We start from the raw sequence: 14,336 nt of genomic DNA, 5'->3' as shown, positions 1-14,336 counted from the left end.
TTAGCATCACGTCCGATGAGTACACCAGGTTCTCCCACATTCGAGGTATGCAGCTACTGGGCCTTAGGGCATTTGATTGGGTTTTGTTGGGTACCTGGGAGGTGGAGACCAGGCTTCGGGGATGATATCGGATTGATGGTTGTGAGTTCTCGAGTGTGACTCGACTTCATACGTCGAGCTCACACGCGAGTTTTATTCGACGTTCCGATATATGGCCCCCGATTTCTCCGAGCCGCATGCCGTGTCGTTCTCTCTCGGACGACACGTGTATGAGATGTAGGTCCCAGATTTTGCTGTGGCTAATGGCTTTTATACGCGGGAGGATGTTCAGACTCCCGTGTTTTTAGAGAACTTCCGTGGTTATACGATGCATTCACAGCGGGACCAACAGTTTTGGCTCACTGAGGCTCATTTAGCTCAGTTCTGAGGACAGATCGCGTACGGGGCCCACTCCAGCTCTGTAGTGGAATCTTACACTCGGGACCCCGTCCATCGCTATTTACACCGCATAGTTGCTTACACTATCGCTGGCCGTCATTCGGGCCACGACAAGTGCAACAACTTTGACCTGTTGTGCCTCCTGTCTATCATCACTGAGAGGGAGTCCAACATTGCGATGCTGCTCCTCACATCATTTGGTAGAGGTCAGAGTCTATAGGGGGCGACGGCTCAGTTAGCACTGGGGCCGCAGATCACCAGGATTGCACATACCCTGGGCGTTTTTGACAGATATCAGGTCGGGTTCTTCACCCCGGGACCGGCTACGGAGACGTTAGGGTTGGCAGATGCTCGGAGAGCCGGGATTTGTGAGATGCACGATCCACCCATGCTCATCCGATCCAAGAGGGACCATAGGTACCGCCACCAGAGGGTAGTGCTGCTGCTGTTTCACTACAGAGGGGGGTCCCGACACATATGCAGCATGCTATGATCCCACGCATTGAGCGCCCTCAGCAGCAGCATTCGTTGAGACAGTCATCATCATCATCATCATCATCATCATCATCATCACAGCAGCAGCCGCAGCGGCCAGCCACATTGGCTATGATTTATCAGCAGCAGCTGGTGATGCAGCAGGAGCATATGGCACAGCGGGCCCACCTGGCCCGTCATGACGATTATTTTCGATTATCATTTGTTGCCTTGTAGGTACCGCTCCCACCTTCACTGACTATTGCAGTGGAGTAGCCGGTGGACCCACAGGATGATACGGATGATACTCCACCTGCACAGTAGACTTTTGGTTACCTTTTTACTTTATTTTGCTTTTATTCTCATGGTCTGTATTATATTAATATTATATTGGGAATACAGTATGGGTAACTGGCTGGGCGTATGTATATATATCTTTTGATGTCTGCTGTGTTTGACTTATTTGTATATTATGTTGTAACCGAACTTTATGGGTGTTGTTCGCTATAAACCCTCACGAGACCCCACTCGTCCTCCAGGGCTATCGGGAGGTTTAAAGGGCTTGTTGCATACGCTAAATGCAATCGTGATTCCTACGAAAGTGAGTTAGGTCTTTTAACATTTTTAACTTCTTTAAAAAAATCTTTTATGAAACAACTTAATTCGGCTCGGTAATTGTTTTAATAAAATTAACAGATAATCATTTTCATAACTCTTAAAAGACCTACGTCTTACACTTGTGAGAAGCTTGCTTCTACACGTCTCGAGATTTTGCAGGTTCGGTTGTCAGTTTGGTACTTGGTCAAGACGAGAGTATACAAGTGTTTATGAGAGTTCGCGAGCCGACTGGTCCTTTTCCAGTCTCATTGATATCAGGTGATTTCAGTTTCATAATTTATTTTGTATTATTAGTTTAAATGTTAAAAGTGTAATTGTATAATTGCTAGTAGAGCCATCACATTTGAGGCCCGAGTTTTTAAATTGCTTAACAGTCAAAAAGTCAATTTCAACCCCGTCCCTCAAATGTTCATTAATTGATTAAATATTTTAACATTGAGGACAATGTAAACCTCGAGTGTGGGGATGGGGGAAATTTGAAAATTTTGAAAATTTTAGCCCGATAGTACCTCGACGAGTGTTCAGAAACCAAAGTTGTTAACTATTAATTATTGTTTTTAATGCCAAGTTAGAGGTATTTGGTCATGGTTGGTTTTTCAGCTTCTTGATAGTCTTGCTCGCAAATGTTTTCATAACGAGAAGTTGAAAATGGGGTCGTTTAGGCGGGGATAACGAGTCATTGGGACAGGTACACATGTTTATATCGGTAACCTAATTCCTCCGGTATGTGTGTGAGTTTGACCACATATATATAATACACATATAATATATAGTACACACATGTCATTTGAGTGCTTTCATCGAGAGTAATTTGATTAGTTCATGGATCAAGATCGTAGTTGGCATAAATGCAAAAGTGATAGAGGCAATTAGGTTAAGCCTCGTCTGGATGAGTGAGAATGTGGGTACTGGGGGTTGAGCCTCATACATTATACATATGAGCGTGGGTAATGTGAGGGGCGGGGGGTTGGTTCCCTTAGAAAACATTTCTTGGACCTATTCTTTCAGTTGATTAACCCCGATATTATATTTCGAGACGATCCGGCTTAATAGGTTTCTTTGTATTTGTATTTGTTTTTTTGTATTTGTATTTATCCAATATTAACCATCACGTTTATTATGCTTATGGTTAAAAAAAATCAAAAAGCCAAAAAGATGTCTATTTGTATTCAGTTACGTAATTAGTAGTTCGTTTGTGTCTGTCAAAAAAAAAAAAAAAAAAGATGAAATCAGTATATATGTTAGTTTTGTTTATTTAGTTGTTATGTAATAAGTCAGGTCAGATCGTTTGAGCTACTTGAAAATTCCCCTTCCATACCCTTACACCTAGCACCGTTACAACCATTTTAAGTCCTCTTGATTTGCATTTGTGTCAAAGCTATATATGGATGAACAGTTGTTTGTACTGAGTGGTATTGAGAGCAGAGTGATACTAGCACATCTTTTGCTAGTCCAGACATTAAACCGAGAGGAGAGATGTTATATTATGAGGGGCATGAGCATGTGTGCCTTAACAGGAAACAAAGTACACTTGTATGGGCGGCTCTATTGTTTTTTTTATAGCATTTAACCTTATTTGTGGGATGTCAATCTAGAAAGTGTCAGTCTGGGAAATTGGGTATGACCTTAAACCTTACTAGTAATAATGGCGATTATTTACATACCTATGATGGAGGTTGATGTTTGCTTTAGAGTTTGCTTGAGGGCAAGCAAAAGATAAGTGTGGGGATGTGATGGTTGGTTAATTTGTATATGTTTTAGTTCATTTATTTCTTAGTTTTAATTGTTTATTGTAGGAACTTCGATACTTCATACGTGTATTATCGTATTTCAGGTTATAGGCGTTAAAGAATTTAATTTGGACCTGCTGATGCATGTATTGAAGACCCGGGATGTCCATCACGCGAAACGAGAAATATTTATGAAGTTTGCTTATGGAAAGTCCCATCGCGTATGGCTGAAGGCCCATCGTGTATCGTGATGGGTTTAAATTTACTGTTGACTAACATTAATAATGGTAATTGATGAATCATTGATCGAGGCTTATGCGTTGCATGATAGTTTGTTTGAGGGCAAGCAAAAGATAAGTGTGGGGATGTGATGAGTAGATGTTTGGTTATGACCAATTGTTAATAATATTGCATCTTTTGTTTAAATATATATTGAAATGCAATTACTTTAAGTTGTTTTTGTAAAGAGTGGATTATTGAGAAAACAAGATTATAACAATAAACATAACAATAATAATAATAATAATAATAATAATAATAATAATAGTAATAATAATATGTTGCACGAATATAACATATAAATGCTTCATGGGTGGCTATATTAAAAAACTAATTTAAATTCAATTAATAGCAATGGAAATTGAGAATTCAGCATGTTATCTTTTCTTTTCTCAGATAAGACGTCTAATAGATTTCAAGAGCACACTCAAACCAATGGACTTTCTATGGGCCAGAGAACGATTATTTTTGAATCATTACATATTCACTAAATTTATTATGATAGGCTAAAGGCTTACGGGGCCCATATAATGTGATTAGAGAAGAAAATAAGGGGCATCCTTGTTTTGGGGGTTTAGAGGGCTGTACGAGGTTAGGGGCCGCCAAAGGGAGCAGAACCCTATTGCTGTGCATAAAAAAATCAAGAGTAAATCATCATGTGACGAGACTAATCTTATTGTAACATTCTCCAGGTGAATGGTTCGTTTGGGTTTTACATGTTTCTCAATTCTATTAGTGTTTGGATTTGTTCTTGACATTGACAACGTTGTATGAACATATTGATGTGTTGGTTTATTTAAACTATTTGCATGTATTAGTAGTCCTTGCTTTACAACTTGTTCGGTAGATGACAAAACCTATTAGCTTGTTGGGTGATATACAGTAGGTCGATTCATACTAGTAAATAGGGGAATTAAATTTTAAAAGATCCGATGACAAATATCTGTTTTTGATTACCACATAAATTAACCGACTTTCCGACACCATGTCTATGTGACGTCCAATTAATGAAATGAGTTTTGTGTGAAACCTAGAACCTGAAACCTGGAGGAAGTTGCATTTTCTTTAAATTGTTTTTAAAATCAATCTTTTAATTTTCGCTCGACATCGTTTGTCCATCTTAGTTAGTTAATTTTATATTAAAAATCAAACAAACTTTGTAATATTGACCACATGCTCCTCGTGGATACGATACCCTACTTACTCTAACTATTTAGTTTAATTGGGTTTTTGATTGACTAAAACGACGGTCATCAAAATGGCGTCGTTGCCGAGGAGCTAGTGCGCTTAGTGTTACGTTGCTTGTTTGATTAATTTTTTAAAAAAAAAACAAAATTTTTAAATAAAATTTTGATTAATTTTTTTAAAAAAAAAACAAAAATATTTTTCTTTTTATTTCTTTTTGTTTAAGTTTGGTATTACGCGTGGTATTGCTTGTCTTTGCTTGTGCAAGAACTTATTATCGTGTTGGCAGCATACGTGTAGTTCGGTTATGAGTTATTACAGTAATCAAAATCCACCAGGTAGCCCATTGTACCCACCATTCTCACAAAAACAACAATTTTCAAACTTTGACCTACCACATCCTCAAACCCAAAACCGATATGAATATGATGAGTTTGTGCCTCGAGTGCCACAATTTAATCAAAGAGGTCAGAATCGGGTCAAGTTGGGTCGGCAAAGGTATAATGGTGATCAACAGAACGATTATGGAGGACAGCAGGGTCAGGATGTGTACATGGATGGGGTGCCTAGGGCAAATCACAAAGTCCCAGTTAGAGGAGTTTCCAGTCATTTTGTGCCTATAGTACCGAAGAACGCCTCACTGTTCGAGCCACCACATCAGAATGCAAGATCTTTTGAGACACCAATTCATAATTGCTATGAAGGAAGTCATAGTAACTATCAAAGAAACTTGCAGAATCAAGGGAATAGGCAAACGGGTCAGCATGGGTCGGATGATAACTCCATCAATGAAAAATTGGATACAATTATTGAGTTAATGATGGATATTCAAAAAGGCAACAAGATCAGAGATAAGGAAATCAAGAAATTGTCACAGCAGGTTGAACAGTTAACTGAAGAAGTGGCAGTTATCAGAAGAGATCAAGGTAAGCTTTGTAGTGATACTCAGATATGTCCAACTCAAAAATCGTCTAACACAACGAGTGTCCACATAAATGAGGTAAGTACTCATCCTCTTTCTGAAATTTCAATTGTTGAAACTCATTCACCACAATGTGTTGAGGGTGGGGTGAATGATATAACCGAGTCTAAGGGTGATAGTGAACATGATCAGGAAGTTAAAAGTTTTACAAAGTCTGAAAGTGATTCAAATAACATGTTTTTTGAAATTGGTAATTTGAATGTGAAAGTGCCATTTCCAATGGCTTTACATGCACCGAAAAATTTTAAGTAAACGAGAACAACTTAAGAGTGAAAAGTGGGAAAATTTTGAAAAAGTGAAAATAAATAAACCGTTGCTTGAACAAATTAAAGCGAGTCCTGATCATGTTGAGTGTTTAGAAGAGTTAAGTACCCACAAGCGACGTCACAAGTTTCCTAAACAACTTGATTTAACAGCTAGTGTAAACGCCGTTTTGATGGGTACCCTCCCCCGAAACTTCAAGATCCAGGAACACCTATTATTTCAATACAAATAGGTGATTTTAAATTATATAGGGCTTTATTGGATCTTGGAGCTTGTGTAAGTATTTTACCGGGGAGTTTGTATGATCAGTATGATTTTGGGCCACTACAAAAAGTTAAAACAACAGTAGTGTTGGCTGATCAAACTCCTAAGTGTCCTAGGGGGATTGTAAAGGATGTGATTGTAAAAGTTGGTGAATTCTATTATCCTGTGGATTTCCTCGTGCTTGATTGTGTAAAGAATACATAACCGACTGTTATTATGGGTAGACCATTTTTAGCGACAACAAAGGCTATTATTAATTGTGCTGAGGGAACGGTTAGAATGAGGTTCGGGGAAAACAAAATGAGTTTGAAGGTGTTTTCTAATTCGTTTAATCATAAAACTGACAAGTGTGGATCTCCTGAGAAGGAGAATCAAACAGAAAAGAAAGAATGTTTTATGATTGACAGACTAAATGAAGATAAGGTAAATAAGAAGTCAAGAAGGAGAAGAAGAACAAGAAAAAAGGTAGAGTTTGATTGTTATGTGTAAATTTTATGATCAGGTCTGGGAAAATTCTAATAATGAGAGTAGAACAAGTTTAGGAGCGGAAGGAGGCATGCACCCTACGAGACCACCATGAATGTCACATCAGGTATGGTCCGGCTGAAGAGCTTATCAAAAATTTAGCGCTAACCGGGAGGCAACCCGGCCTTGTATTCAGGTACGTGTATATTATGTTGTATTTAAAACTTTGTGGGTGTAGTTTCCTATAAACCCTCACGAGACCTCACTCGTCCACCAGGGCTACCGGGGGGTTTAAAGGGCTTGTTGCATACGCTAAATGCAATCGTGATTCCTACGAAAGTGAGTTAGGTCCTTTAACACTTTTTCTAGTTTAACAGATTTAATTATGAAATTTATTTAATTTGGCTTGGTAATTAAAATTAACGGTTTTGCAAACGGTTTAAAAGACATATCCTAACAGTTGTGAGAAGCATGCTTGTGCACGTGTGAGAGTTTGCAGGTTCTGTTGAGTGAATTGACAAGCCATGTTTGTTGAGAGCAATAACGAGTGTACTTGAGTAGCTTATTTTCTTATCAGGTGATTCTGTTTTCATAATTCTCTTTGTTTTATTAGTTTTATTGTTAAAAAGTGTAATTGTATAGGTGTATAATTTTTAGGACCATCACACTAAGCCCGGTTTAAAATTTTTAATCAGTCAATGTTAACCCCGTCCGCAATAATATATTTTTATTGCTAAATTTTGAACATTGAGGACAATGTCAACCTCAAGTGTGGGGATGGGGGAAAATTGAAATTTTTGGACTTAGAGCAGCTTGATTGTGCGCAAAAGCCGAAATTATAACTTGTTAATTGTTAGTATTAATGCCAAGTAGAGGTCTTTGGTCATGATCAGTTTTTAAGCTTCTCGAAAGTCTTCCCATGCAAAAGTTTTTCAAAAATAGAAAATTAAAATGGACCGTTTAGATGGGGATAACGAGTCATGGGGACGGGTACACATGTTTCATATCGACAGCCTAATTCCATCGGTACGTGTGTGAGATTTGCTTTATATATTATACACATATATTACATAGTATATACACATGTCATATGAGTGCCATTATAGAGAGTAACTAGTATGTCCATGATATCTAGAACTTGGTTGCCTCATGCATTTCGAGATCTTAATACCACCACCTGTATGGAGAAATAGGACTGTAGAAACCCACATATAATGGCCTTTACATGAAAAAATAAATAAATAAATACTCCCAACCCTACATTATTGTAATTCCCCCCGCGGGGCGTCGCCGATCGATACGAGATCCGCACGAGGTCTAGGAGTGCGGAATCCTCCTAGACTCGTTTAATGGTGTAGAAGACGAAGAACACGATTACACACAAACACATACACGAACAAACACACGAATGGAATAAACACATCTGCAGATCATTTATATAATAACCGAAACACATTACATACCAAACACGAAAACAAATGACGGCCGACCCGAGGTGAGCTCTACCTCGGGCCGTCCCACACGACTCTCCCTCTCGGTTTCTCTCTAGCTACTTGAACTAGACACACAATACTCTAATTTTCTGGATACTCAAACCTAACCAAGACACATATATATATATATAAACAACTTCACGGGCTTGGGCCTGTAGGCGAAGTTGTTACAACTTCGCCTAAGGCGAAGTTGTTCTAACTTCTCCTATGGCAGAAGTTGTTACAACTTCGCCTATGGCGAAGTTGTTATAACTTCGCCTATGGTGAAGTTGTTCTAACTTCGTACTTCGTTTCCGCTGATCAGAATTGCATATCGACGGTCAAAAAATGCACCAACAGACTCCCCTTTGACCGTTGCTCTCAATTCTAACAAACATAAAAGATCATCTGTTACAAAACATGCACCAACAGACTCCCTCTTAACTGATGATCTTCTGTTTGCCCTTCAACCAGTCGTGTCTGAAACTGTCTTGTAGCTTCACAAATCTACCAATCACCCAGCGTCTTCCATATCAGATCTCCCCTTCAGTGTAAGCTTCTCCGACTATATAGATTGAGGTCTTTGAAATGCATGCATCCCCGTGCCTAATTGATCATCTCAACCAATCACGTGAGTCCTTCTGACTTCACAATACGTGAAGTTGGGCTCCCTCCACAACTTCACCAACACGTCGGCATACGATAAGGTTTAATCTTCAACTACTCAAAATCAAGTGATCAATTTCATCACAAAACCACCTTGACAGAATCTAACACACATGACCATTTATCATCTCCTCAGCATCTTCAATCACCAAGGATAACGATCAAGAACATAAACACTTTAATTCCCGATTAAATCCAACTTGTTCCAGAATTTTCACTTTAATAAATAAGCATCACGTTTCAGGATCCAATTCTCGAACGCCTAGAAAATAACATAAATAATATGCTTTGACCGCAATCCAGTAATGACGAAAACCTTCAGTTCAATTTGACTTTCTTCAGTTGGTCAACCTCGAACAACAACTATTTCATTGCCCACAAACACCCAAATATGTGTCAATATCCAGTTTCAATCAATATCCCATTCACAACCTCAACTCCATATCCAGAGTTGACACGTATTTGTTCACACGTAAGACCAAGAGATAACAAGTTTCACTCGTTGACGGAACAACGTCTTCGGTCTTACAATAATCGCGTACACCTGGCCATACAGACGAAAACTCTTTTTTTTTTTTTTTTTAACTTCGCCTAAAGTCAACTTCGCCCCTCCTTAACTTCGCCTGTCCATAACTTCGCTTAACCTTATATCTTCGCCTAAACCCTAAAATTTAAGCGACAACTTCGCCTGAACCCCATAACTTCGCCTGCGGCGGCTGTTTGGCCAAAAACGCATCAGAAACGTGCCAGAAACATCAAAACGCAGATCTCGAACCATAGCATAAGAGCCTAAGGCTCTGATACCACTTGTAATTCCCCCCGTGGGGCGTCGCCGATCGATACGAGATCCGCACGAGGTCTAGGAGTGCGGAATCCTCCTAGACTCGTTTAGTGGTGTAGAAGACGAAGAACACGATTACACACAAACACATACACGAACAAACACACGAATGGAATAAACACATCTGCAGATCATTTATATAATAACCGAAACACATTACATACCAAACACGAAAACAAATGATGGCCGACCCGAGGTGAGCTCTACCTCGGGCCGTCCCACACGACTCTCCCTCTCGGTTTCTCTCTAGCTACTTGAACTGGACACACAATACTCTAATTTTCTGGATACTCAAACCTAACCAAGACACATATATATATATAAACAACTTCACGGGCTTGGGCCTGTAGGCGAAGTTGTTACAACTTCGCCTAAGGCGAAGTTGTTCTAACTTCGCCTATGGCAGAAGTTGTTACAACTTCGCCTATGGCGAAGTTGTTATAACTTCGCCTATGGTGAAGTTGTTCTAACTTCGTACTTCGTTTCCGCTGATCAGAATTGCATAGCGACGGTCACAAATGCACCAACAGACTCCCCTTTGACAGTTGCTCTCAATTCTAACAAACATAAAAGATCATCTGTTACAAAACATGCACCAACAATTATCCCCTAGGAGCCAAGTTGGTGTCTTTTCCCTTTCGTTTGTTTAACCCACATTACAAGCCGTGTTTGCCTTGGCCTTTATTATTTTTAACCCTGTGGATGAAATTCGATATGTCAAGAGTTGTATATAAGTTGTTTGTCGATCATAGTACACAATGTACGTATGTCTGGATTCAGTTGTTTGTATATATTGATGTTAGTATTTGTTAAAAAAACAAAAAAAAGAGAAAAAAAAAAGAGAAAAAAAGAAAGAACGAAAAAAGTTGGAAAATCACAGAAAAGCTCAAAAAGAGTCGATGTTTGAGTTAGTGTCGTTTGTAAATAATAGTGAGTGAGTTGTTTGTTTGTTGAATAAATTGGGTTTCATCCACCATAAGTCACTAAATAAATCCGCTTCCACACCCTAACCTAAGCCACAACAAAACCCTTATTTCTATTTTCTATTCAACCGGTGGGTAATGGGTGGAGATATGACTTGCTTCCAAGCTTATTACATTGTGTTTATACTTGGTATAGAGGGCAGAGAGATACTAGCACACTTTTTGCTGGTCCAGATATTAAACCGAGAGGAGAGATGTTATATTATGAAGGGTGTGAACATGTGTGCCGTAACCGGAAACAAAGTACACTTGTTTGGGCGGTTCCATAGTTTTAAAATGTATCATTAAATTATTTGGTGGGTTATCAATCTTGACAGTGTCGGTTCTTGGGAATTGGGTATGACCTTATACCACACTAACATTAATAATGGTAATTGATGAATCATTGATCGAGGCTTATGAGTTGCATGATAGTTTGTTTGAGGGCAAGCAAAAGATAAGTGTGGGGATGTGATGAGTGGATATTTGGTTATGACCAATTGTTAATAATATTGCATCTTTTGTTTAAATATATATTGAAATGCAATTACTTTAAGTTGTTTTTGTATCGAGTGGATTATTGAGAAAACAAGATTATAACAATAACAATAACATTAATAATAATAATAATAATAATAATATGTTGCACGAATCTGACATATAAATGCTTCATAGGTGGCTATATTAAAAAACTAATTTAAATTCAATTAATAGCAATGGAAATTGAGAATTCAGCATGTTATCTTTTCTTTTCTCAGATAAGACGTCTAATGGATTTCAAGAGCACACTCAAACCAATGGACTTTCTATGGGCCAGAGAATGATTATTTTTGAATCATTACATATTCACTAAATTTATTGTAATAGGCTAAAGGCTTACGGGGCCCATATAATGTGATTAGAGAAGAAAATAAGTGGCATCGTTGTGTTGGGGGTTTAGACGGCTGTACGAGGTTAGGAGCCGCCAAAGGGAGCAGAACCCTACTGCTGTGCATAAAAAAATCAAGAGTAAATCATCATGAGACGAGACTAATCTTATTGTAACATTCTCCAGGTGAATGGTTCGTTTGGGTTTTACATGTTTCTCAATTCTATTAGTGTTTGGATTTGTTCTTGACATTGACAACGTTGTATGAACATATTGATGTGTTGGTTTAATTAACTATTTGCATGTATTAGTAGTCCTTGCTTTACAACTTGTTCGGTTGATGACAAAACCTAGTAGCTTGTTGGGTGACATACAGTAGGTCGATTCATACTAGTAAATAGGGTAATTAAATTATAAAAGATCCGATGACAAATATCTATTTTTGATTACCACATAAATTAACCGACTTTCCGACACCATGTCTATGTGATGTCCAATAATGAAACGAGTTTTGTGTGAAACCTAGACCTGAAACCTGGAGGAAGTTGCATTTTCTTTAAATTGTTTTTTTTAAAATCAATCTTTTAATTTTCGCTCGACATCGTTTGTCCATCTTAGTTAGTTAATTTTATATTAAAAATCAAACAAACTTTGTAACATTGACCACATGCTCCTCGTGGATACGATACCCTACTTACTCTAACTATTTAGTTTAATTGGGTTTTTGATTGACTAAAACGACGGTCATCATCACCCACTCCAATAAATGTCCTCGAACTCAAGGCCTGCATTACACAAAAATCGGGAAAAAAGGTTACAGCGCATTGAAGGTCTTGTGACAATTTACTAATAGATAAGAGATTGCACTTAAAATCGGGAATGTGAAGGTCCCCTTTTATAACCATCCCGTTGGGTAGAGTGTAGTCGCCTCTACCCTCAACGGGTATGGATTCACCATTTCGTAGGATCACAGGTGATTCGTATATGTTTTTAATTTTATTTTGAAATAAAAACTCTTTACAAATAATATGCTCGGTAGCGCCTGTAGCATTGTAAAAATTTTGGGATCAAATTTGCCAAGTCTTCAAGTCCAAGGACCAATATGTAAAAAAATCTGTTTTTCTGTATTGCGACGGATCAGAAGGCAAGCCCATCGCGTATCTCGAAGGGTATGTTTTCAAAATCCAAGAAAGGGGCAGTGGGCGATACGCGATGGGCCAAAACCCAACATCATCGCGTATCGCGATGACGTGGTCTAACAGGCGCGACACATGTCCTGTCACGTGTCCAGGCGTGGCACAACGTCCGCCACGTGGCACCGTGTCTTCCACGTGGCAAACCTACTGGCGTGTCATCACTCTACGTCGCGATACGCGACGGCAGGGCCAAAGGACCTATACGTATCGCGATGGCTTTCCTAATTTGCCAATAAATAAAGACCTTCGGCCCTCTCACTCCTCACACCAAATTTCACACATCTTTCTCTATCTAAAAACATCTTTCTACCTTGTAAAACGTGCCATTGAACTCACCGCGTAATCTGTGTCATAACCGACGATACCTCGAAGTGCGTACCACTCACCAACGACATTACATTGAAGTACGAGCCAACCCAAGATGACCTGAAGTCCCGCCTCGAAAAGTGTGCCGACGAGTGTTGAAGACTGACGAACACCGTTTTGTGTGCCAATGTGGTATTGATCAAGGGTAGCACGAGAAAAGTAAAGACGACGAATTGTTGCTCGATTGTCTAGGGCTTTTATACGCCAACCAAGGTAGGTGTAATGTCCGAATAAAATAATAATAAAATATAAAGGTTTAAAACTCTAAGTCGAGGATATACTCGATAGCTCGAAAATAAACAAAAGAAAACGTAACAAAGAATATAAAAGAAAGAAATATGATTATAATACAAATTCTTTGTTATGAATGTTATTTAAGTTATTATTATTCTTAAATAATAAGTAAAAGAAAAGTATATGATTCTTAAAAAAGAAGAAACATAGTGTTTTAAGAAAAGTAAATAAGTTAAATTAAAGATTTTTAACTTAGAAAAGAAAGAAAAGATATTATAAACTAAAGGTTTAAAATAAAGAAAAGATGTTTTGAACTAAAGGTTCATAAACGAAATATAATCGAGGTAAATATTATAAAAAGAGACTAGAGGTCTTAAGCCGGATTAAAGATCCGACTAACAAAAGGTTATACTCGTACTATAGGTGCGAGATAGCAAAGAAAGGAAAGAACCGGTCAGTATATTGAAGCTGATTATTTCAAGAAAAGGTGAATACGCCCAACTTTATAAACTTGTTTAATCTAGTCAAATAAATGAAATGAATTACATGAGATTACGTATCTCTAAAACATTATAAAAAAAGTAATTGCTAGCCCTCAGGTTGTCGTGTACGTTTGTTTGGATCCTTACATATGTGGTAAAAGGTCGGTGGGCACACCACGCCACACTTGGTCATGACCTCCGCCACGATGGTCCGGACCTAAGTTACGTCCGAGTGACTGATCATGTGTATACGTATGGTACCTAAGTAATGTCGAACGCTGCGATGTTTGCTGGGGTGTCTTGTGTGTGACTTAAGTTTATAATTGTGTTTTGTTTTTAAGCTTGATTATTCCTAAGCCACGATGGACCAGACCTAAGTTATGTCTCGAGGGGTAATCAAGTAAAAGAAAAATATTTTATGCGTCAGCTTATTCACCAGCTTGTGTTGCTGACGTATTTTCTAAACATTTTGCAGGTAATTAAGATTAGGAGCTTGGGATGCTCAAAGTGCTTTGTTATCCGATCGCTCGGATCATTTTGTTAATATTAA

This window comes from Bidens hawaiensis, unplaced genomic scaffold (genome assembly GCF_021521415.1).
Source record: "Bidens hawaiensis isolate Kalapana, Puna unplaced genomic scaffold, B.hawaiensis_p1.1 tig00032718_1, whole genome shotgun sequence".
Taxonomy (NCBI): Eukaryota; Viridiplantae; Streptophyta; class Magnoliopsida; order Asterales; family Asteraceae; genus Bidens; species Bidens hawaiensis.
Note: the sequence above shows the minus strand (reverse complement) of the source record.